This window comes from Heterodontus francisci, chromosome 38 (genome assembly GCF_036365525.1).
Source record: "Heterodontus francisci isolate sHetFra1 chromosome 38, sHetFra1.hap1, whole genome shotgun sequence".
Classification (NCBI taxonomy): Eukaryota; Metazoa; Chordata; class Chondrichthyes; order Heterodontiformes; family Heterodontidae; genus Heterodontus; species Heterodontus francisci.
The window spans coordinates 32,304,483-32,328,570 of record NC_090408.1 but is presented as its reverse complement, the minus strand read 5'-3'; the positions used below and the strand labels follow the sequence as shown (position 1 = coordinate 32,328,570).

General features: G+C 44.2%; 1 protein-coding gene across 1 annotated transcript in view; it reads left to right on the top strand.

The window, feature by feature from the left end:
• LOC137352504 (NT-3 growth factor receptor-like) overlaps window positions 1-24,088 on the top strand; it is a 603,448-nt gene that overhangs the window by 421,014 nt on the left and 158,346 nt on the right. The gene's annotated exons all lie outside the window — the stretch shown is intronic.

Sequence of the window (24,088 nt, the reverse complement as noted above, 5' to 3'; positions counted from 1 at the left end):
TCTGCTTGACTTCTGGATTTTCAAGACTTGGACAATGTCCCCTGTCATTCCAGAGAATTACTTAAATGGGGTTTTACTGGGTGACCTGGGGTTGTGGACTTCCATCATAATGTGTTCCAAAACTAGCTTCAGTCTGTTCATACTCAGACCACGATAGGCTCAGTTGAATGATTGTTGAAGTGAATGCCTCCCAACTGATGTTGAGGCGGTTGATTAGATCAGCTTTTAGTGTCCCATCATCTCCGTGAAGTTTAAGTACTTTGGAAGATAATTCTTCCCTGTGCCAAATTTCACATAACGCCTAAGTAAGAAATAATTGGCAATAAAGCTGCCTAATACATGTGCTGAAGTCCTTGCAGAGGCCCAGTGGCATGGTGCATTGGAGAATGATGCCAAGGCAATACAGTGCTTGTCCCTGGAGACAAAGGTTGGAACTCAGGCCAGGAAAAGGAGTCAATGCTTTCCAGTCACAGAGGACTGGGCTGCGATTCTTCCTCATGAAAGTCACAGATTGATACTGTTTAAAGTGGGTTCTGTATTTGACCCTTTAGACATTGGTAGGAGAAAATGAGTCAAAGGTTCCTTGGTAAAAGATAATGTAGAGTTACCCAGTGTAGCACAACGCCCTTGACTTCCACTCATTCAAGTGTCAGCTTGATACAACGACCAGTGCCATCTGTCTCCCTCTTAGTGTGGATTGATATATATTTGCAGGCAGTTGGCTGGGATTCAGTCAGTTACAGGATGCATTAGTAGCTCAGAACCAACCGCACTACAAGCCTAGCAATATTTCTGTTCTCATCTAAAATAATTTACATTAATTAAAAGGGAAGGGCATTGAAATGTTCGCCTTGTACAAACACCAAAAAGTGAGTCTTTGTACTACGAGTCCACCACATCTCCTCATCCACCAGTTGCTACTGTGCCAAAGAATGATTAAATACAGTTTGGAAAACTGTACCGTTGTGGAATATGGAATTAGCAAATAGCGAGAGCAACATCTGTAATACTGTATCATGTATATTAGTATATCCATCAGTAATAATGAAGGGAAGCTTGTATGTTAATGTACACATCTGTAGTGTTATTTATGGGAACGTGTGTTGGAGTAATATGCACAGTTCTGAGTACTCCATTATTGAATGGAAAGAGTGCAGTGAAAATCAACTAGAATAATACTAGGAGTGAAAGGTATGGGTTATAAAAGAAGGCTCAAAAATTGAGGCTTTTTACTGGAACAGCAAAATTTCAGGGAATCTAATAGAGGTTTTCAAAATTATGGAAAGATTTGAGATGATGAATAGTAAAAAGTTCTCAATTGTTGATGAGTCAGTAACAAGGGAACAAGAACTAATTATAACAAGAAGAACAAAGGGGGAAGTTAGAAGAAATGCTTTCACACAGAGGGTTATTAAAATATGGAATGCATTATCGCATTGGCCATCAAGCCTAAAGCGATAACATCATTTAAAGGGAGACTGGATCCGTTTAGAAAAGAACAATATAAAGGATACCTGGAAAGGACAGGAAAGTGGGATTATAATAGATAGCTTCAATTAAGGAGCTAGCACCAGCAATTCATCAAATGGCCTCCATCTGTGCTGTATTATCAATGATTCTTTGATTTGAAGATAAGGATAATACAAGGTTAAAAGGCCATCTGTCACATTGAGAAATACCTTTCATAGGGTACATGCAATCTACCCCAGCAGAAACTACTCTGCCTGTATCATCTGTTGAGGAACATTTTTCCCTCCCTCTCTCCCCAGAACTCTTCCTACACTCACTTTTTACATCCTTAACAAGTTGCCTTCCTTGCCCTTATACCCGCAGGATTCCACACAGCTTCCCACCATCTCCAGCTCAACCTATCCTTATAATCATCAGTGCCGTTCCTAACCAGGTACTCGGACCAGAACATTTTTAAATGGATGTTAATTTAAGCAGTAACTGTGCTGTTTGCAGCTATATGAAGCTGGCCTCTGTCTGATCTCTGTCTCCTTTGCTTCAATTAAAACAAGTAGATTTCTGCTTGTCTCTCTCAAATTAAGTCCCAAAATGACATTTCTCATGTTTCTGTATCTCTCAAGTCCACCAATATCCTTTTGAAATGGTTTATTTATGTGCCTTAAGACCACAGTGAGCCTGCATAGGGGAACCATTGTATTTGGGGGAGTTGAATTTCAGCTGTACTTGTGAAATACTGATTCTTTAAGGTTGCGACCTTCTGCGCTCTGTATCTCTCAAATAATCAAGTTAAGTCACAATTTCTTGCAACAGAAACTTGTAATCATTTCTCCCCTGCTTGGCAAATATAGAGGAAAAATAAGGAGGAATTCATTTGCAATGAGAAGGACTGTCTCAAGAGCTAGAGTTGGCATGAGATTGATTGCCCTCTTGTTTGGCGCAGTGGATCCTTTCATTTTCCTTTCACCAGTAATAATGGTAAATGTTTAATGGATTGAGTTCAATACCCTCCCCACGCTTCCCTTTAAATTGAATGATGCAGTGTTATCAATTTCTCTTTACCTTGCTGAAAAGAATATTGATTATCCTCACTCATTTTCCTCTGATAGCTCTTTCCTACTTCTTTCTGTTGACCTCTCAGCTGCATTTTTTTTTTGTCCCACAACTTCTTGCTTTGAGCTGACTGGTTACATTTGCTGCAGAAAACTGTGAGAGATGATGGTGTTGGGGTTGATGGAGCCTCAGATTTTACCCGACTGAGAAAGCTCAACACCCCTTCAAAACTTAACATAGGAAGAGAAGAGGTCACCGGGAAGATAAGACAAGAACAAGGTTTATTGAGGAAAACCAGCCTGTTTATGGAAATGCACAGATGAACAAAAAAAAGTGGTAAAATGGGGCAAAGGCTGAGTACATTGGAGAGGAGTTACAGTACAAAGTGTGAATAGAATATGTTGGAGGTGATTAAGAGTACAGGAGGGGAATGGAATACACTGGAGGGGAGTTCAGATACAGAGGATGAATGGAATACATTGGAGAGGAGTTAAGGTACTGTATGGAATGGGATAAAACAGAGGGAATTAGAATATTGAGAGACAAACCTTAATAGGAGGTTTAGGGTATTTAGATCGGACGGTGAGAGTACCCGACAGATGGGCTTTGATGGGAAGATTAGGATACCAGGAAATTGGGGTCGGCTGGGACAGTTCATGTACTAGAGGAATGGGCTTTGATGATCGGGTTTGTGTATTTGCAGAATGGGCTTCATTGGTTGTGTTAGAGTATTTAAAGGATGAATTTTGATGGGAAGGTTAGGGCACTAAATGAATGGGCTTCATTGGAAGGATTAGAGTACTAGAGGAATGGGCTTCAATCGGAGAATTAGGAAAGATGGTGATATTTTTCTAAGCAGCCCCAGGTAAGGATTACACACTCCACCTATCATCATTAGAGCTGATCAAATGCTTCAGGCTGTGGACCGATTCACCAACCTGTGGAACGCTGTGTCTGGAGAATTCCATATCGTTACAGAAGAATCATGCAGAATTGTCAAAGTCGGGTGTAGATCTGGGAAAAGTGCCACTTGAAAGTCTAACAGCTGCATTGGAAAAATTTGCTGATGATCATTGTACTTAAACCAACAAATTGTGGCTATCTAATTGGAGATTGTAAAGCAGAATTCACAGAGAGTGAGCATTTGACTTGCCCTTCTGCTATGCTAATGAATTAACATTGCCTAAACTGTTGCCGTGGTGATGACACCAATGTGGTAAAATCAAAGAGAAAAATGAGAATGCAAGTTTGTTGTAAATTCACAATGAAGATTTTTGTTTTGAAGAAATGTCCAATTCATGGAAAACTGTGCTGCAATCTGTGCATGAAGCCTTTTTGCCTCCATCTTTGATAATCCCAAATGGCAGCTTTGTGTATAAACACAATTTTCTATTTGGCAAAACAGTAGATCCTTGGAGAACATCAGTCCTCATTATCCTGTCTCCCCTGTGGAAGGTGAGATCCACCAGTGTTCCTAACCATCCATCTGCCTGTCTGCCTTTGCCAAAATGACAACAAAATAACTGGAGAATGGTTTTGCAGATTGTACAGGCAATTCCCTTCAGACTAAGGCGCTTTCCCTTTCAAATTTAGATTAGGTCTGATGAAGTGCAGTCTAATGAATAATGTATTAACACATGTACTTTGCACTTTGACTGCAAATAGGACACACCGTGAAAGATGAGCACAGAACTGTTACTAGACATTGACAAGTAAGGAATGTTGAGGACAGATTTTAACAGATCAGAGCTTTTATCTATCGGAGAGCTGGGGATGATAGCTGTCAACATATCTATGGGGGCGAGGATTACTGTCTCCTATCCGTGAGGCTGGGTGATTATCTTGTATTTATCGGGGAGAGGTTGACAATCTCCTATCTATGTTTCATATCTAGATATGAGTGTTTCATATCTAACAGAGTGATGTATGCATGCAGGTGACAGTGTTGTGTAATAATAGGTACATTATCAATAGGTGGAGAAGCAGTGACATCATTCTCATATCTACAGGCATGCAGGAGGGCAAGAGTTATCTGATCTCCGTAGAATGTGGGATCAGTGCAAAAGTTTTTTCACCTCCATAAAGTGTGGGGGAGGAATAAAGGTTGACCTGTGTCTGTTTGTCATGGTGGACTGAGGGTTGATTTGTATATACATGGTGTAATATTTTATCTACATGGGGTGGATAGAGGGCTGTCTCAAATATATATGGTGTGGGAGAGGAGGGAGGGTTGTCTTGTATCTATATACAAGAGGCAGTGGCGTATTGGTATTGTCACTGGACTAGTAACTCAGAGACCCAGGGTATTACTCTGGGGACTTGGGTTCAAATCCCACCACGCAGAAGGTGGAATTTGAATTCAATTAATAAATCTGGAATTAAAAGCCATTGTCAATTGTTGCAAAAACCCATCTGGTTCACTAATGTCCTTCAGGGAAGGAAATCAGCTGTCCTTACCTGGTCTGGTCTACATGTGAGTCCGGACCACCCGGCATTGACTTAGGCACCGGGAAAGACAATGGCAAACCCAGCCCTGCTGACCCTGCAAAGTCCTCCTTATTAACATCTGGGGGCTTGTGCCAAAGTTGGGAGAGCTGTCCCACAGACTAGTCAAGCAACAGCCTGACATAGCCATAGTCACCGAATCATACCTTCCAGAATATGTCCCAGACATCACCATCCCCGGGTATGTCCTGTCCCACCGGCAGAACAGACCCAGCAGAGGTGGCGGCACAGTGGTATACAGTCGGGAGGGAGTTGCCCTGGGAGTCCTCAACATTGACAATGAAGTGTCATGGCATCAGGTCAAACATGGGCAAGGAAACCTCCTGCTGATTACTGCCTACCAGCTCCCCCTCAGCTGATGAATCAGTACTCCTCCATGTTGAACAGCACTTGGACGAAGTACATTATGTACTCATGTGAGTGGCTCAGTAGTACCACTACTGACCGAGCTGGCCGAGTCCTGAAGGACATAGCTGCAAGACTGGGCCTGTGGCAGGTGGTGAGGCAACCAACAAGAGGGAAAAATATACTTGTCTTCACCAAACTGCCTGCCGCAGAGGCATCTGTCCATGACAGTATTGGCGGGAGTGACCATCACACAGTCCTTGTGGAGACAAAGTCTTCATTGAGGATACCCTCCATTGTGTTGCTTGGCACTACCACCGTGTGAAATGGGATAGATTTCGAACAGATCTAGCAATGCAAAACTGGGCATCCATGAGGCACTGTGGGCCATCAGCAGCAGCAGAATTGTATTAAACCACAATCTGTAACTTCATGGCCTAGCATATTCCCCATTCTACCATTACCATTCAGCCAGGGGACCAACTCTGGTTCAATAAAGAGTGCAGGAGGGCATGCCAGGAGCAGCACCAGGCATACCTCAAAATGCGGTGTCAACCTGGTGAAGCTACGAACGAGGACTACTTGCATGCCAAACAGCATGGCAGCATGCAATAGACAGAGCTAAATGATCGCATAACCAACGGATCAGATCTAAGCTCTGCAGTCCTGCCACATCCAGTCATGAATGACAGTGGACAATTAAACAACTAACTGGAGGAGGTGGCTCCACAAACGTTCCCATCCTCAATGATGGGGGAGCCCAGCACATCAGTGCAAAAGATAAGGCTGAAGCATTTGCAACAATCTTCAGCCAGATGTTCCGAGTGGATGATCCATTTCGGCCTCCTCCAAAAGTCCCCAGCATCATAGATGCCAGTCTTCAGCCAATTCGATTCACTCCATGTGATATCAAGAAATGACTGAAGGCATTAGATACTGCAAAGGCTATGGGCCCTGACAACATTCCGGCAATAGTACTGAAGACCAATGCTCCAGAAATTGCTGCACCCCTAGTCAAGCTGTTCCAGTACAGCTTCAACACTGGCAGCTATCTGGCAATGTGGAAAATTTCCCAGGTATGTCCTGCACCCAAAAAGCAGGACAAGTCTAACCGGCCAATTACTGCCCCATCAGCCTACTCTCAATCATCAGTAAAGTGATGTAAGGTATCATTGACAGTGCTATCAAGCGGCACTTGCTGTGCAATAGCCTGCTCACTGATGCTCAGTTTCGGTTCCATCAGAATCACTCAGCTCTTGACCTCATTACAGCCTTAGTTCAAACATGGACAAAAGAGCTGAACTCGAGAAGTGAGGTGAGGGTGATTGCCCTTGACATCAAGGCGGCATTTGACCGAGTATGCCATCAAGGAGCCCCAGCATAACCGGAGTCAATGGGAATCGGGGGACAACTCTCCGCTGGTTGGAGTCATACCGAGCACAAAGGAAGATGGTTGTGGTTGTTGGAGGTCAATCATCTCTGCTCCAGGGCATCACTGCAGGAGTTCCTCAGGATAGTGCCCTGGGCCCAACCATCTTCAGCTACTTCATCAATGACCTTCCTTCAATCATAGGTCAGAAGTGGGGATGTTCGCTGACGATTGCACAATGTTCAGCACCATTCGTAGCACCTCAGATACTGAAGCAGTTTGTGTAGAAATGCAGCAAGACCTGGACAACATCCAGGCTTGGACTGATAAGTGGCAAATAACATTCATGCCACACAAGTGCCAGGCAATGACCATCTCCAACAAAAGAGAATCTAACCATCTCCCCTTGACATTCAATGGCATTACCATCGCTGAATCCCCCACTATCTACATCCTGGGGATTACCATTGACCAGAAACTGAACTGGAGCAGCCATATAAATACCGTGGCTACAAGAGCAGGTCAGAGGCTAGGAATCCTGAGGCGAGTAACTCACCTCCTGACTCCCCAAAGCCTGTCCACCATCTACAAGGCACAAGTCAGGAGTGTGATAGAATACTCTCCACTTGCCTGGATGGATGACTCAAGAAGCTCGACACCATCCAGGACAAAGCAGCCCGCTTGATTTGCACGCCATCCACAAACATTCACTCCCTTCACCACCGATGCACAGTGGCAGCAGTGTGTACCATCTACAAGATGCACTGCAGCAACGTACCAAGGCTCCTTAGACAACACCTTCCAAACCTGGGAACTAAATATACCTGGTTATAAAGTTTACAGGAGGGACAGTGAAAATGGCAGAGGGGGTGGAATAGCCTTACTGATTAGAAATAATATCACCTCATTGGTGAGGAAAGCATCCAGTGGAGACCTTATGGGTGGAATAGAAGAACAGAAAAGGATCTAAAACTGTAATAGGTGTTGTGTATAGACCCCCAGTAGCAGTTTAGAGATACAGCACTGAAACAGGCCCTTCGGCCCACCGAGTCTGTGCCGACCATCAACCACCCATTTATACTAATCCTACACTAATCCCATATTCCTACCACATCCCCACCTGTCCCTATATTTCCTACCACCTACCTATAATGGCCAATTTACCTACCAACCTGCAAGTCTTTTGGCTTGTGGGAGGAAACCGGAGCACCCAGAGAAAACGTACACAGACACAGGGAGAACTTGCAAACTCCACACAGGCAGTACCCAGAATTGAACCTGGGTCGCTGGAGCTGTGAGGCTGCGGTGCTAACCACTGCGCCACTGTGCCGTTCTGAGGTGTTAGCTTGTATAAATGCACAAATTTGGCAAGTGTGTGATAAAGGCAAAGTGGTGTTAAAGAGGGATTTTAACTTACACATAGGTTGGGAGAGGCAGACTAGCACCTGTCAGAAAGGTAGTGAATTTCTGGAATGTGTCCGGGATAGTTTCCTACAGCAGTATGTCCTAGATGTAACAAGGGGACAGGCAATATTAGATTTAGTTATGAATAATGAGCCAAATTTAATTAGTAACCTAACTGTGCGTGAACACTTATCAAATAGTGATCACAACATGATTGAGTTCAAGGTAGTGTTTGAAAGTGAAAAACACGAATCAGCTACTCGAATTTTAGACTTGGGTCAGGCTGACTTTACCGGGATGATTCAGAGACTGTCTATGGTAAACTGGGACGATCTGTTAATGGGTCAAACGACTGAAGAACAGTGGAGAATATTTAAAGAAACATTTAAAGAAATACAGAGTGAGTATATACCCGAGAGGAAAAAGCTCCACTTGACAGAAAAAACAGCCATGGACAACTAAAAAGATTAGGGATAGCATAAAACAAAAAGAAAGGGCTTAAAAAAATGCAAAACGCTGCACAGATCCGGCCAAATGGGATCGATACAAAGACCAGCAAAGGGTCACAAAGCAGCTTATAAGAGCTACTAAAAGAGATTATGAAAGGAAACTTGCAAAGGGCGTCAAAATCAATAAGAAGAAATTTTATAGTTACATAAAGGGAAAGCGGGTGGTCAAGAGCAGTGTAGGCCCACTAAGAGCTGAAAATGGAGATATTGTCATTGATAATGGGGAAATGGCAGACATGTTGAACAATTACTTTGCCTCAGTATTTACAGTTGAAAAGGACGATAACTTGCCCGAAGTCCTGAAAAAATGAATAGCCAATAGGGGACAGGGACTTAATATAATTAACGTAAGTAAAACATCAGTAACAAGGAAATTAATGGAACTAAAGAGTGAGAAATCCCCAGGACCTGACGGTTTCCATCCGAGGGTGTTAAAGGAAGTAAGGGAGCACATTGTAGATGCCCTAACTATAGTCTTTCAGAGTTCCCTAGATTCAGGAGTGGTCCCTCTGGATTGGAAAGTTGCACATGTCATTCCATTTTTTAAGAAGGGTGAAAGGGGAATCAAGGAAATTACAGACCAGTTAGCCTGGCATCTGTGGTGGGCAAGTTGCTGGAGTCTATAATCAAGGATAGGGTGACTGAACACCTAGAAAATTTTCAGTTAATCAGGGACAGCAAGCATGGACTCATGACGGGAAGGTCATGCCTGACAAATCTCATTGAATTTTTTGAAGAGGTGACTAAGGTAGTGGACAGGGGAATGTCTATGGATGTTATTTATATAGAGTTCCAGAAGGCATTTGATAAAGTCCCACATAAGAGACTGTTAACTAAGGTAGAAGCCCATGGACTTGAGGGCAAATTATTGACATGGTTAGGAAGTTGGTTGAGTGGCAGGTGACAGAGAGTGGGGATAATTGGTAAGTACTCCGATTGGCAGGATGTGACTAGTGGTGTCCCGTAGGGATCTGTGTTGGGGCCTCAATTATTCATTAACGACTTGGATGATGGCATAGTAAGTCATATATCCAAATTTGCTGATGATACAAAGTTAGGCAGCATTGTAGATAGTCTAGATGATAGCATAAAATTGCAAAGAGATATTGACAGACTAGGTGAGTGGGCAAAACTGTTGCAGATGGATTTCAATGTGGGCAAATGTGAGGTTATCCATTTTGGACCAAAAAAGGATAGAGCAGGGTAGTTTCTAAATGGGAAGAGGTTAAGTACAGTGGATGTCCAAAGAGACTTGGGGGTTCAGGTGCATAGATACTTAAAATGCCACAAGCAAGTGCAGAAAATAATCAAAGAGGCTAATGGAATGCTAGCCTTTATATTAAGAGGATTGGAATATAAAGACACAGAGGTTATGCTGCAGCTGTACAAAACCCTGGTTAGACCCCACTTGGAGTACTGTGAGCAGTTCTGTACATCACACCTTAGGAAGGATATATTGGCCTTGGAAGGAGTGCAACGTAGGTTTACAAGAATGATACCTGGACTACAGGGGTTAAGTTACGAGGAGAGATTACACAAATTAGGCCTGTTTTCGCTAGAATTTAGAAGGTTAAGGGGTGATCTGATTGAAGTCTTCAAGATATTAACAGGAAAAGACAGGCTAGATAAAGATAAATTATTTCCATTGGTTGGAGATTCTAAAACTAGGGGGCAAAGTCTAAAAATTAGGACCAGACCGTTCAGGAGAGTTGTTAGGAAGCATTTCTTCACGCAAAGGGTGGTAGAGGTTTGGAACTCTCGCCCACAAACAGCAGGTGAAGCTAGAACAGTTATTAATTTTAAATCTGAGATAGATAGATTTTTGTTAAGCAAAGATATTAAGGGATATGGGCCAAATGCAGGTATATGGAGTTAGGCCACAGATCAGCTATGATCTCATTAAATGGCGGGACAGGCTCAAGGGGCTGAACGGCCTATTCCTGTTCCTATCTTCTTATGTTCCTATAAACCCGCGACCTCTACCACCTGGAAGGACAAGGGCAGCAGATGCATGGGAACACCACCACCTGCAAATTCCCCTCCAAGCCACACCATCCTGACTTGGAACTATATCGCCGTTTCTTCACTGTCGCTGGGTCAAAATCCTGGAACTCCCTTCCTATCAGCACTGTGGGTGTACCTACCCCACATGGACTGCAGCAGTTCAAGAAAGCAGCTCACCAGCACCTTCTCAAGGGCAATTAGGGATGGGCAATAAATGCTAGACCTGCCAGTGACGCCCACATCCCATGAACGAATAATAAAAAAAAATGGAAGGGTGAAGGTGTTAGGGAGGGGTGAGGCTTGTCTGATTTACTTCTATGTTTTTTTTTCCCCCAAAATATTTCCTCCTTCAGTGAGGCATCATTGGGGGGGGGAGGCGGGGGAGTACTACAGAAACAGTGAAACCTGTCTGGAAACATTACTGTTCTCAGTTGTGAAGCAATTTGGGTTAAAAATTATGATGAGAAAATTTCACACTTCAAGCCCCTGTATGCTTGGAGATTCATGTAGTGTATTGTTCATTTATTCTTCGTTTGAGGTCACTGTTCCTGCTTGGTGTAGCATGCACAGTGTGCCACTAGAGGGAGTCAATAATAAAGTTTCAGTTTACAGCAGCAATCCAGAGTTTGTGCTGTGTTTCTTCCGGAGTTTTACAGCAGGTTTCAGAGGCTGTTCAGATAGAGACCAAGGCTTGTCAACTAAACCTGGACTGTAAAATGGATGATTATAAGACGTGGTTTCTGTTAAAGTACAGATATTGTTGAAACAATCATACCAGTACGATTCTACAGGTGACAACCCACCAATGTTCAGATCTCTCTTTTTACATCTCTCTTCCTACATTTAAGTTAAGCATCTTTTCCCTGTCCTGCCGTTGTCTATATGAGAGGGTGTAAGTGGGTTGCAACTGTACATTCAGACCGACTGACAGTTTCCATGGCAAACGGACACCAGCACCAGATTCACAGGGTAGAAATTCCAACCAGCAAAGCTCCAGTAGAAGTCCCTCTGATGCTAGATTCCTGTCTGTGCTATTTTTATACAGATGTTAGCCCCTCTCTACACAAAGCATGTCCATTAGAATTCTAAATTATATAATACTTCCCTGTTTAAAACATGTCAAAATGCCTCAAGGTGTTTCACATCATTAATTACTGCTGGACTGTAATGATTGTTGTGACAGGCAAAGGTGGCAGCATTCTGTAGCAGTGACAGCCCACAAACTGCATTGAGATGAATGGGTGGTGTTGCTTGAGCGAAGTATGTAGACCAGGAGAATTCTGCTCTTCGAATAGCACCAGGAGACTTTTAATACCCACCTGAGCATTGGAGGCAAACAGAATCTCAGTTTCACACCCCTCTGAAGCACAATTCTCTGACAAGAGAGCACTACCTCAGTACCGAGCATCTGTTGCTGCAATTTTTTAAAATTATTTTCATGGGATGTGGATGTCACTGGCAACCAGCATTTGTTGCCCATCCCTAATTACCTTTGATAGCTGAGGGTAGTGAAGAGTCAACCACATTGCTGTGGTCTAGTCACATGTAGGCCAGACAAGGTAAGAATGGCAGATTTCCGTCCCTAAAGGACATTAGTGAACCAAATGGATTTTTACCACAGTAAGTGATAGTTTCATGGCATCATTAATGAGACTTTCAATTCCAGATTTTTATTTATTAAGTGAATTTAAATTCCACCTGCGGCCATGGGGGGATTTGAACCCGTGTCCCCAGAAGATTAGCTGGGGCCTCTGGATTATTAGTCCAGTGATATTACCACTACGCCACCGTCTCCCCTTCAATTGCCTCTGAGGCATGGCAAAGATTAATCCGGCAATGGAGGAGAATTAAATAAACCATAAATCTTCTTTAAAAATCAATATAAGCCTTTAAATGCGGATTTCATTTCTCTTCCACAAAAGGTGGTGGAAGCAGAGTCTTTAAATATTTTTAAGGCACAGGTAGTTAGATTCTTGATAGGCAAGGGGGTGAAAGGTTACCGGGGGTAGGCAGGAATGTGGAGTCAAAGTTACAATCAGTTCAGCCATCATCTTATTGAATGGCGGAGCGGACTCGAGGTGCCGAGTGGCCTACTCCTGCTCCTAATACGTATTTGCTTTGTTTCTTTATCTCTTTTTAAAGTGCATCTGATAATAGCTTCTCCCACCTTCACACCATCTATTGGATAGTACATTAGTTATGCTTGTTGAGGCAGCCTATTGCATTTGTTTGGTGCTGCTTTGCATTCAGTTACCGGGAGGTATGTGAGCCCAGCTCTTCCTCTGATTTATTTTCCACAGCTCCCTCAAAAACAAGTTGGCTGAGCTCAGGAAACCACCCAGCAGGAACCGAGGTGCAGAAACCTAATGAAGAAGTGAATTAGTGACCACACGCATCACCTTACACCTTCTCTGAGATATCAGAGCCCTTAAAAGCCTCATCAATTAAAGAGCTCCCTATTCTCGCTACAGGACGGTTTTCCCTGTAAACAGGCAAGTCTGCTGGAGCAAGAGAGCTGAAAGAAGGACACATAACAACAGGCATTCTCAGCCATGACCTGCCTCTCAGTGAGATTCTGTTCTCAACTAGTTGCTGAGAGAGGTTTTATTTGGTGAACCTTGAATCCAGTTTATCAGTTCCCTGTGATTCTAAATGGTTACCGCGATGCAGCTGCCTGGGGAACACCCTCTGAAAAGGCAATTGAAATCCCCATTTACCCTCGGTGACCCTTTCAGCAGCTCAATCCTACATTTAAACAGAAGCATCTCACAGTGGACAGTTTTTTGTAAATGGAAAGGTTGTATGTGGTGCAAATGGAAATAAAATCGAACTCCATGATTTTAACTAATTAACTTTACCATAATCTGAACTTTGTTCCCTTGTGAGACCTTCTCCATAACAAGTACTGACCAGTAAAAGACACAATGATTACACCACTCCACTCAGAATACACAAGCATTCTTTTCTCAATTGAGTTTATTCTCATGCTGATAGCTGAAGTGTCCTATTGTCTCTTTGAATCTAACTAAATTACTGTGCAATCTAACCTTTGGCTACAATATCTATCCTTCCTTCCACCTATCCAACAAAACTGAGCATTCTCTAAATGTGAAAAGATTTTTTTCATTAAAAGCTGTGGCTTTAGGAGTGTTCATTATCTTTTCAATTGGTGCAAGTGCCATGTATGCCGAAGGAACACTTTTTTTTACATCTGTTTTTTCCATACTTGAGGTACAAATGAATCAGAGCCTGCAGGGGACTGGAAAATTATCAATTAAAAAATGGTTTTACAATAGGAGTGTTCTCTGTTCCAGTTTCTGTTAGCACAATATTTTCAACAGTTCTGCACCAACTTGTGAAACATTTTAGGGGCTCTTCTTCTTTTTCTTCTCTTCTTCTTTGGCCTCCTTGTCTCAAGAGACAATGGGTAAGCGCCTGGAGGTGGTCAGTGGTTTGTGGAGCAGCGCCTGGAGTGGCTATAAAGGCCAATTCTAGAGTGACAGACTCTTCCACAGGTGCTGCAGATAAAATTGGTTGTCGGGGCTGTTACACAGTTGGCTCTTCCCTTGCGCTTCTGTCTTTTTTCCTGCCAACTGCTAAATCTCTTCGACTCGCCACACTTTAGCCCCGCCTTTTTGGCTGCCCACCACCTCTGGCGATCACTGGCAACTGACTCCCACGACTTGTGATCAATGTCACAGGACTTCATGTCACGTTTGCAGACGTCTTTAAAACGGAGCCATGGACGGCCGGTGGGTCTGGTACCAGTGACGAGCTCGCTGTACAATGTGTCCTTGGGGATCCTGCCATCTTCCATGCGGCTCACATGGCCAAGCCATCTCAGGCGCCGCTGACTCAGTAGTGTGTATAAGCTGGGGATGTTGGCCGCCTCGAGGACTTCTGTGTTGGAGATGCAGTCCTGCCACCTGATGCCAAGGATTCTCCGGAGGCAGAGAAGATGGAATGAATTGAGACGTCGCTCTTGGCTGACATACGTTGTCCAGGCCTCGCTGCCATAGAGCAAGGTACTGAGGACACAGGCTTGATACACTCGGACTTTTGTGTTCGGTGTCAGTGCGCCATTTTCCCACACTCTCTTGGCCAGTCTGGACATAGCAGTGGAAGCCTTTCCCATGCGCTTGTTGATTTCTGCATCGAGAGACAGGTTACTGGTGATAGTTGAGCCTAGGTAGGTGAACTCTTGTACCACTTCTAGAGTGTGGTCGCCGATATTGATGGCTGGAGCATTTCTGACGTCCTGTCCCATGATGTTCGTTGTCTTGAGGCTGATGGTTAGGCCAACTTCGTTGCAGGCAGCCGCAAACCTGTCGATGAGTCTCTACAGACACTCTTCAGTGTGAGATGTTAAAGCAGCATCGTCAGCAAAGACGAGTTTCCTGATAAGGACTTTCCGTACTTTGGTCTTCGCTTTTAGACAGGCAAGGTTGAACAACCTGCCCCCTGATCTTGTGTGGAGGAAAATTCCTTCTTCTGAAGACTTGAACGCATGTGAGAGCAGCAGGGAGAAGAAAATCCCTAACAGTGTGGGTGCGAGAACACAGCCCTGTTTCACGCCACTCAGGATAGGAAAGGGGTCTGATGAGGCGCCGATATGCTGAATTGTGCCTTTCATATTGTCATGGAATGAGGTGATAATACTTAGTAGCTTTGGTGGAAATCCGATCTTTTCTCGTAGTCTGAAGAGACCACGTCTGCTGACGAGGTCAAAGGCTTTGGTGAGATCAATGAAAGCAACGTAGAGGGGCATCTGTTGTTCGCGGCATTTCTCCTGTAGCTGGCGAAGGGAGAACAGCATGTCAATGGTCGATCTCTCTGCTCAAAAGCCACACTGTGCCTCAGGGTAGACACGCTCGACCAGCTTCTGGAACCTGTTTAAAGCGACTCGAGCGAAGATTTTCCCTACTTTGCTGAGCAGGGAGATTCCACGGTAATTGTTGCAGTCACCGCGGTCACCCTTGTTCTTATAGAGGGTGATGATAATGGCATCGCGCATGTCCTGTGGTACTGTTCCCTCGTCCCAGCACAGGCAAAACAGTTCGTAGAGTGCTGAGAGTATAGCAGGTTTAGCACTCTCGATTATTTCAGGGGTAACGCCGTCCTTCCCAGGGGCTTTTCCGCTGGCTAGATAATCAGTGGCATCACTGAGTTCCGATTTTGTTGGCTGTACGTCCAGCTCATCCATGACTGGTAGAGGCTGGGCTGCATTGAGGGCAGTCTCAGTGACAACATTCTCCCTGGAGTACAGTTCTAGGTAGTGCTCAACCCAGCGGTCCATTTGCTTGCGTTGGTCAGTGATTGTGTCCCCTGATTTAGATTTGAGGGGGGGCGATCTTCTTGATGGTTGGCCCAAAAGCTCCTTAATGCCAGCATACATTCCTCTGATGTTTCCGGTGTCTGAGGCCAGCTGAATATGACTGCATCGGTGTTGCCAGTAGTCATTTGTGCAGTGCCTGGCTGTTCTTTGTGCAGCGCTTCTGGCTGTTTTAAGTGCTACGGATGTTAACTCGCTGGGGGCTTTTTTGTAGTTCAGCAGTGCAATGCGCTTAGCAGCTATGACAGGTTGCAGCTCTTCAAAATGAGATTGAAACCAGTCTTCATTCCGCTTCACACGTTTGCCATAGATGGTCATGGCTGACTCATAAATCGCATCTCTGATGTGGGCTCACTTGGTCTCTACATCCCCTGTGGGAGTGTTTTGAAGGGCTTTTTCAAGTGAATTTAGAAATCTAGGGTTGGGGCCGACCATGACTCATGGCCCTCCTTCCATGGGCGCTATGGCATTGGAAGGATGAATGAGAATGGACAGAGACTGCTTGAGTTGTGTACCTATCATAACCTCTGCATCACCAACTCATTTTTTCACACTAAACCCTGTCACCAGGTTTCTTGGAGGCACCCAAGATCACGTCGTTGGCACCAGCTGGACCTCATCGTCACAAGACGAGCCTCCTTAAACAGTGTTCAAATCACACGCAGCTTCCACAGTGCAGACTGCGACACCGACCACTCCCTGGTGTGCAGCAAGGTTAGACTCAAACCAAAGAAGCTGCATCACTCCAAGCAGAAGGGCCACCCACGCATCAACACGAGCAGAATTTCTCATCCACAGCTGTTACAAAAATTTCTAAATTCACTTTAGGGGCTATTTTCAGCAATTACTGGTGACAGTGTGGAGTTTGGATATTAGATTAGATTAGAGATACAGCACTGAAACAGGCCCTTCGGCCCACCGAGTCTGTGCCGACCATCAACCACCCATTTTATACTAATCCTACACTAATCCCATATTCCCAACAAACATCCCCACCTATCCCTATATTTCCCTACCACCTACCTATACTAGTGACAATTTATAATGGCCAATTTACCTATCAACCTGCAAGTCTTTTGGCTTGTGGGAGGAAACCGGAGCACCCGGAGAAAACCCACGCAGACACAGGGAGAACTTGCAAACTCCACACAGGCAGTACCCGGAATCGAACCCGGGTCCCTGGAGCTGTGAGGCTGCGGTGCTAACCACTGCGCCACTGTGCCGCCCTGGATATAACCAGTACTCACCTATATATTAGAACCAATACTTTCCTGTATGTTATTACCAGTACTCTCCTGTACAATATAACCAGTACTTTCCTATACCTTAACACCTAGTGCTGTCCAGTTATTTATAGTCAGTACTCTCCTGTATGTTATTACCAGTGCTCTCCTGTGTACTATACCGTGCACCTTCACATATATCATAGCAAATACTCTCTTATGTGCTAATTGTTCAGTTGTGAGTGAAGTGCTGTTCAGTCAGATTGATGCATTATCCCAGTTCAAAGCTCCTTTCAATTCTCATGTTTAGTTCAACTGGCTCCAGAACAGCTAAATGCTGTCATTCCACAATTCCCTAAAGTAGTTGGCAATAGCAGCATGATTCGATGAACAATCATTTTGTGTGGGAGTTTGAAAGTTTTATCATAAAGTGCAATTTTGTAGCGAAGTTAGATTTCTTGGGAATTGTTTTTTCTTAGAGCTGTAGCCAAAAGGAATGGTCAACCATCTGCTCAGACTTCCAGGTCCTTTCCTGAATCCACAAGACTATAATCGGAAAATCAGTAAACGGGAGAGAATTAAGATTGAAGCAGCAATGCAATTAAATGGATGTGTTTACTTAAAATCAAAGTATCTCTCCAGTAGTCTCACTGATCCTGAGGACAGGCAGAGTCTGTCCCTCACTGGGAAGAGGGCCAGTGTCTCTCACTGGGAGGAGGGACTGTGTCTCCCTCACTGGGAGGAGGGACAGTGTCTCTCACTGGGAGGAGGGCAAATGTCTCTCACTGGGACGAGGGACTGTGTCTCCCTCACTGGGAGGAGGGACTCTATCTCCCTCACTGGGAGGAGGGCAAATGTCTCTCACTGGGAGGAGGGACTGTGTCTCCCTCACTGGGAGGAGGGACTGTGTCTCCCTCACTGAGAGGAGGGACAGTGTCTCTCACTGGGAGGAGGGCCATTGTCTCTCACTGGGAGGAGGGACTGTGTCTCCCTCACTGGGAGGAGGGACAGTGTCTCTCACTGGGAGGAGGGACTGTGTCTCCCTCACTGGGAGGAGGGATAGTGTCTCTCACTAGGAGGAGGGACAGTCTCTCACTGGGAGGAGGGCCATTGTCTCTCACTGGGAGGAGGGACTGTGTCTCCCTCACTGGGAGGAGGGACAGTGGCTCTCATTGGGAGGAGGGACCGTGTCTCTCATTGGGAGGAGGGACTGTGTCTCCCTCATTGTGAGGAGGGACAGTGTCTCCCTCATTGGGAGGAGGGACTGTGTCTCTCTCACTGGGAGGAGGGACTGTGTCTCTCTCACTGGGAGGAGGGACTGTGTCTCCCTCACTGGGAGGAGGGACAGTGTCTCTCACTGGGAGGAGGGCCATTGTCTCTCATTGGGAGGAGGGACTGTGTCTCTCTCACTGGGAGGAGGGACTGTGTCTCCCTCATTGGGAGGAGGGACAGTGTCTCTCTCACTGGGAAGAGGGCCATTGTCTCTCACTGGGAGGAGGGACAGTGTCTCTCTCACTGGGAGGAGGGACTGTGTCTCCCTCATTGGGAGGAGGGACAGTGTCTCCCTCACTGGGAAGAGGGCCATTGTCTCTCACTGGGAGGAGGGACAGTGTCTCTCTCGCTGGGAAGAGGGCCATTGTCTCTCACTGGGAGGAGGGACTGTGTCTCCCTCATTGGGAGGAGGGACAGTGTCTCTCTCACTGGGAAGAGGGCCATTGTCTCTCACTGGGAGGAGGGACAGTGTCTCTCTCACTGGGAGGAGGGACTGTGTCTCCCTCATTGGGAGGAGGGACAGTGTCTCTCACTGGGAAGAGGGCCATTGTCTCTCACTGGGAGGAGGGACAGTGTCTCTCTCTCACTGGGAAGAGGGCCATTGTCTCTCACTGGGAGGAGGGACTGTGTCTCCCTCATTGGGAGGAGGGACAGTGTTTCTCTCACTGGGAGGAGGGACAGAGTCTCACTGGGTGGAGGGACAGAGTCTCACTGGGAGGAGGGACAGTATCTCCCTCACTGGGAAAAGTGTGTCACTCTACCAGTCAGTGTTCTTAGAAGATCATAGTCTTTCACTGACAAAAACTAGCAGCCAGTTGAGTAAAACCAATTTCATGTCCATGATGGATGTTTATTGTTAATTTATTAGCTGTCAGCTGTGGCTCAGTGGGTTGCACTGTCGCCTCTCAGTCACAAGGTTCTGGGTTTAAGTTCCATTACAGTACTTGAGCACAAAACTCAAGGCTGACACTCCAGTGCAGTACTGAGGGAGTGCTGCATAGTTGGAGGTGCCATCTTTCGGATGAGTTGTTAAACTGAGGCTTCATTGACTTGTTAGTGTGGATGTAAAAGGTCCTGTGGCTCGATTCCAAAGAAGAGCAGCGGAGTTATCCCGGCCAATCTTTATCCCTCAATCAACATCACAAAAACAGATTATCTGGTCATCATTACATTGCTGTTTGTAAGAGTTTTGCTGTGTGCATACAGGCTGCTGCATTTCCGGCATTACAACAATGCCTGCGCTTCAGAGAAAAACTTCATTGGCCGTAAAGTGTTTTGAGGTGGTTGTAAAAGGCACTATATAAATGTAAGTCCTTTTTTAAATTCTTTGTACTTTGTTTCTTAGCAATAGCTGTCCAAGCTCCAGTGCTCGGCTATACCTTAGGGAGGATGAGAAATTTTTTTTTAGAAAAGGAAATAACAGAATAAAATTGAAAGTGAAGTTAACAAAAAAGAAAGCATTTCTCTCTTTTCCCAACAAATCAGGCTTATAATAATTAATTGTCTACATCTACACTCAATTAATGGTTAATGAGCCGCTCCCTTCATGCATAAGAGTACCTCACAGATCTCTGACATACAATAAAGCTAAATGAAGCTGACAGTGATGTCTATAAAGTGCAGCCTGTGCTGCTCTGGCTCTTGTTGTTATGCCCTGATACTGAGCATTTGAAGTACTTGGATGAATATGTAGTGCGTGCATATGACATTTTCTGTCCACTAATTTCACAGAAACACTGGTTAGGTATTTTAAGCAGGTAAGGAACTGCATTAAAATAGCAGAGCAAGGAATTTCACGCAAAATTATTACAGCCTTCATATGGTCAAGGTTAAGATACATAAAGAAATAGTTCCATCCAATTTACTACATTTTAATAGGGAAACTCATTTTTTACATTTTGATTTTGTACTTAGATAGGGGAAGCATTGCTTTCTTGTACAAAGAAGATTGAGGGCAGTTTTGGCCTGATTAAAAATACAACTTGTAATCCAGAGCAGCAGAGGAACATGATTATCAGATAATGGATTAAAAAACATTGTGGAATATTATTGGGTCAGCCTGGAAGTTCCTGCGGGGTCCGCTGTTCATGTAAGCAAATGATTTGTGGTGTTCCAGGGCCTGAATGACCATATGCCAATCTAAGAATTCAGTTTCAAGGCACTCATGAGCTCTGCAACGAGTAACAATCTAATGTTGATGTGGGAATAGCCAAGAGAAAGTGACTCCATCCTTGGATATCCAATTACAGATGGATGCCCTCTCAAATCCCGAATATCCCCAGTTTTTGTGTATGTACCAGTGACCACTTTCCTCACGGGGTTAAGTGGTTCTGTTATTGTGACTGCTGTGCACTGATAGCGTCTGGAGTTTGATAACGCACTAAGATCATCTTTGTACTCCAAGTGTCCATCTGTCATCAATGATTACCATAGTGTTGACCAAATGCTGCCCCAGGCTATTGGGAGGTGTCAGATTCCCAACCCGATCCAGTAACATTGAGCAATTGATTTTGACACATCATCTGATAATCATGTTCCTTCACTGAATCAGGATTACAGGTTCTGTTTATTTCAGGTCAAAACTGCCCTTCAGAGCCATCAGTCTCCCTCATGCTAGAAAGCATTGCTCCCCTTATTAAAGAAACAGAGCTGAACTGCACATCGTGAGTTTCTATATTAAAATATAGTATATCAGATAGAACCAATTTTGGACAGCCTCCTCCAGCCTTACAACCCTCCGAGATAGCTGCACCCCTCCAATTCTGGCCTCTTGTGCATCCTAATTTTAATCATCCCACCATTGGCTACCATGGCTTCAGCTGCCGAGGCCCTAACTTCTGGAATTCTCTCCCTAAATCTTTCCATCCCTCTACCTCTTCTGTCCTTTATGAAGCACATTAAAACCTACCTCTTTGACAAAGCTTTTGGTCATCTGTCCTAATGTATCCTTAAGTGGCTTGGTGTCAAATTTTGTTTGATACCATTCCTTTTGAAGCACCTTGAGTAGTTTTACTATATTAAAGCTGCTATACAAATGCAAGTTTTGTTGTCTCTAATATCTTCCTTCATCAATTAATTGGCGTGAAAAGTAAAAGGGTGAAAACTATTCCCCAACGAATACTCTTCTGATTTGTTTGATTCAGAGACTAGTTTCTCTCTGTTGAGGGGATCTGCGTGAAAATTGGATTCTAATAGATCCGGAAAAGTATTAGATTCTAATTTTAATTTTAAAGTGAAAATGAAGGACCGTGAATGTGGCATGAGACAGCTCCGTCCACATGAGACGCCTTTGAGCACACCATTATCAGTGAATTCCCCTCATCAGTGTCCCTCTTGTCAATGGATTCCCATTGTTAGTGTGACCTCATTGTCAGTAGATTCCTGTTGTCACACATTCCCGTTTGTTGGTGGATTCCCCTTGTCAGTACCTTCTCATTATCAGTGGAACCCCATTGCTAGTCCGAGTTCATTGTCGGTGGATCTCCTTGTCAGTAGGTTCTCAATTTTGGTGGATTCACATTGTCAATGCATTTCCATTGTCAGTGTGACCTTTTCTGAAGTGGATCCTCATTGTCAGCATGCTGCTATTGTCAATGCTACTCCCTTGTCATTGTGACTTCATTGTCAGTATGTTCCCATTAGAGGCTATGTTTTCTGTTAATGCATTTCCTATTACCATCTTCACTCTTTCAGGCTTATTTGATTGTTAGTCAGAAATTCTCTGATCAAGAAATTAGGCTATTTCAACAAAATAATGCATCAATATCTTATCTGCATGAGCAACATCGAATCCTTCGCTGATGCAGTCACACCAAATCACATTTATAAAACAAATATCTTCCTTTTTTGAGTATATATCCTATCCACTCATATTTACATCTTAAATTAGAGGTACTCATTGCTCTAATTTTGTTACAGCTGAACTACATCTCACCATGGTTTATGTTGTATGACCAAATTCAGCCTGAGATCTTCCACTGGGAAGTGTGTGTGGACACTAGACCGTCTGCAGTAATGTGCTGCACTCTGTTGGTTATTGATTTTTTGCACATTTACAGAAGTACAAGTGCAGATTGTTAGAGCAGCAATCTTCAATGCCGTCTTGCTTAATTTATCTGTATTTCTCATTCCCTAGATATATTTTTGAAAGAAACTTTAATTGTGCAGTAAAATGGTGCAACGATTTCATCCTCCCATTGTACACGGATGTTTTTTATTTTATTTAGAGATACAGCACTGAAACAGGCCCTTCGGCCCACCGAGTCTGTGCCAACCATCAACCACCTATTTATACTAATCCTACACTAATCCCATATTCCTACCACATCCCCACCTGTCCCTCTATTCCCCTACCACCTACCTATACTAGGGGCAATTTATAATGGCCAATTTACCTATCAACCTGCAAGTCTTTTGGTGGTGGGAGGAAACTGGAGCACCCGGCGAAAACCCACGCAGACACAGCATTTTTTGTTACTAATGTACTTTCAAATAGAGTGACCTATAATGTGCAATACTTCGATGGGCCCAAAATTAAAGCAAAATTTTCATGGAGAAATTTTAGAACATCTGGTGGTTATCTGGATGTCTCAATGGGGGGATAAATCCCTAAAAAGCCATATAGAGCATTAACTACAAAGTTCATTGAGATACTGATCTTTACAGGCCATTAGCACCGCAGCCTCACAGCTCCAGGGACCCGGGTTCGATTCCGGGTACTGCCTGTGTGGAGTTTGCAAGTTCTCCCTGTGTCTGCGTGGGTTTTCTCCGGGTGCTCCGGTTTCCTCCCACAAGCCAAAAAGACTTGCAGGTTGATAGGTAAATTGGCCATTATAAATTGTCACTAGTGTAGGTAGGTGGTAGGGAAATATAGGGACAGGTGGGGATGTTTGGTAGGAATATGGGATTAGTGTAGGATTAGTATAAATGGGTGGTTGATGTTCGGCACAGACTCGGTGGGCCGAAGGGCCTGTTTCAGTGCTGTATCTCTAATCTAATCTAATATAATTATCTGCAATGCTTCATATGGTACAGAGCAGAAGGTCCCATATTCTATCCCTGGTCTGTTCTGAGATGGCCAAGGAGATGTAACAGTGGCATTTTCTTGTAAAATCCCTGTCCAGTTCCCTTATCAGAGCAATCCAGATAAGAGAGATTAGCATTACATAGTATTACATAGTATTTACTGCACAGAAACAGGCCATCCAGCCCAACAGGTCTATGCTGGTTCTTATGCTCCTCACAAACCTCCTCCCACCTTTATCTAACCCTACCAACATGTCCTTCTATTCCTTTCTTCCTCGTGTACTTATACAGCTTCCCTTTGTGAATAAAGGCTCAAAAATTTGGGGGTTCTCTCACTGGAACAGAAAAAAATTGTCGAGTCTAATAGCGGTTTTCAAAATTATGAAAAGCTTTGAAAAGGAAGTAGGCATAGATGCAGGATTATCACTAGAAGAATGAAGGGGAAAGACAGAAAAAGTTTGTTTCAGAGAGTGAGTTATTAGAACATGCGTTTAACTACAACTGCCTATTGAGGCAGACACCATCACATCATTTAAAGGGGAACAGAGTTCATATTTGATAAGGAAGAATTGGTGAAGGG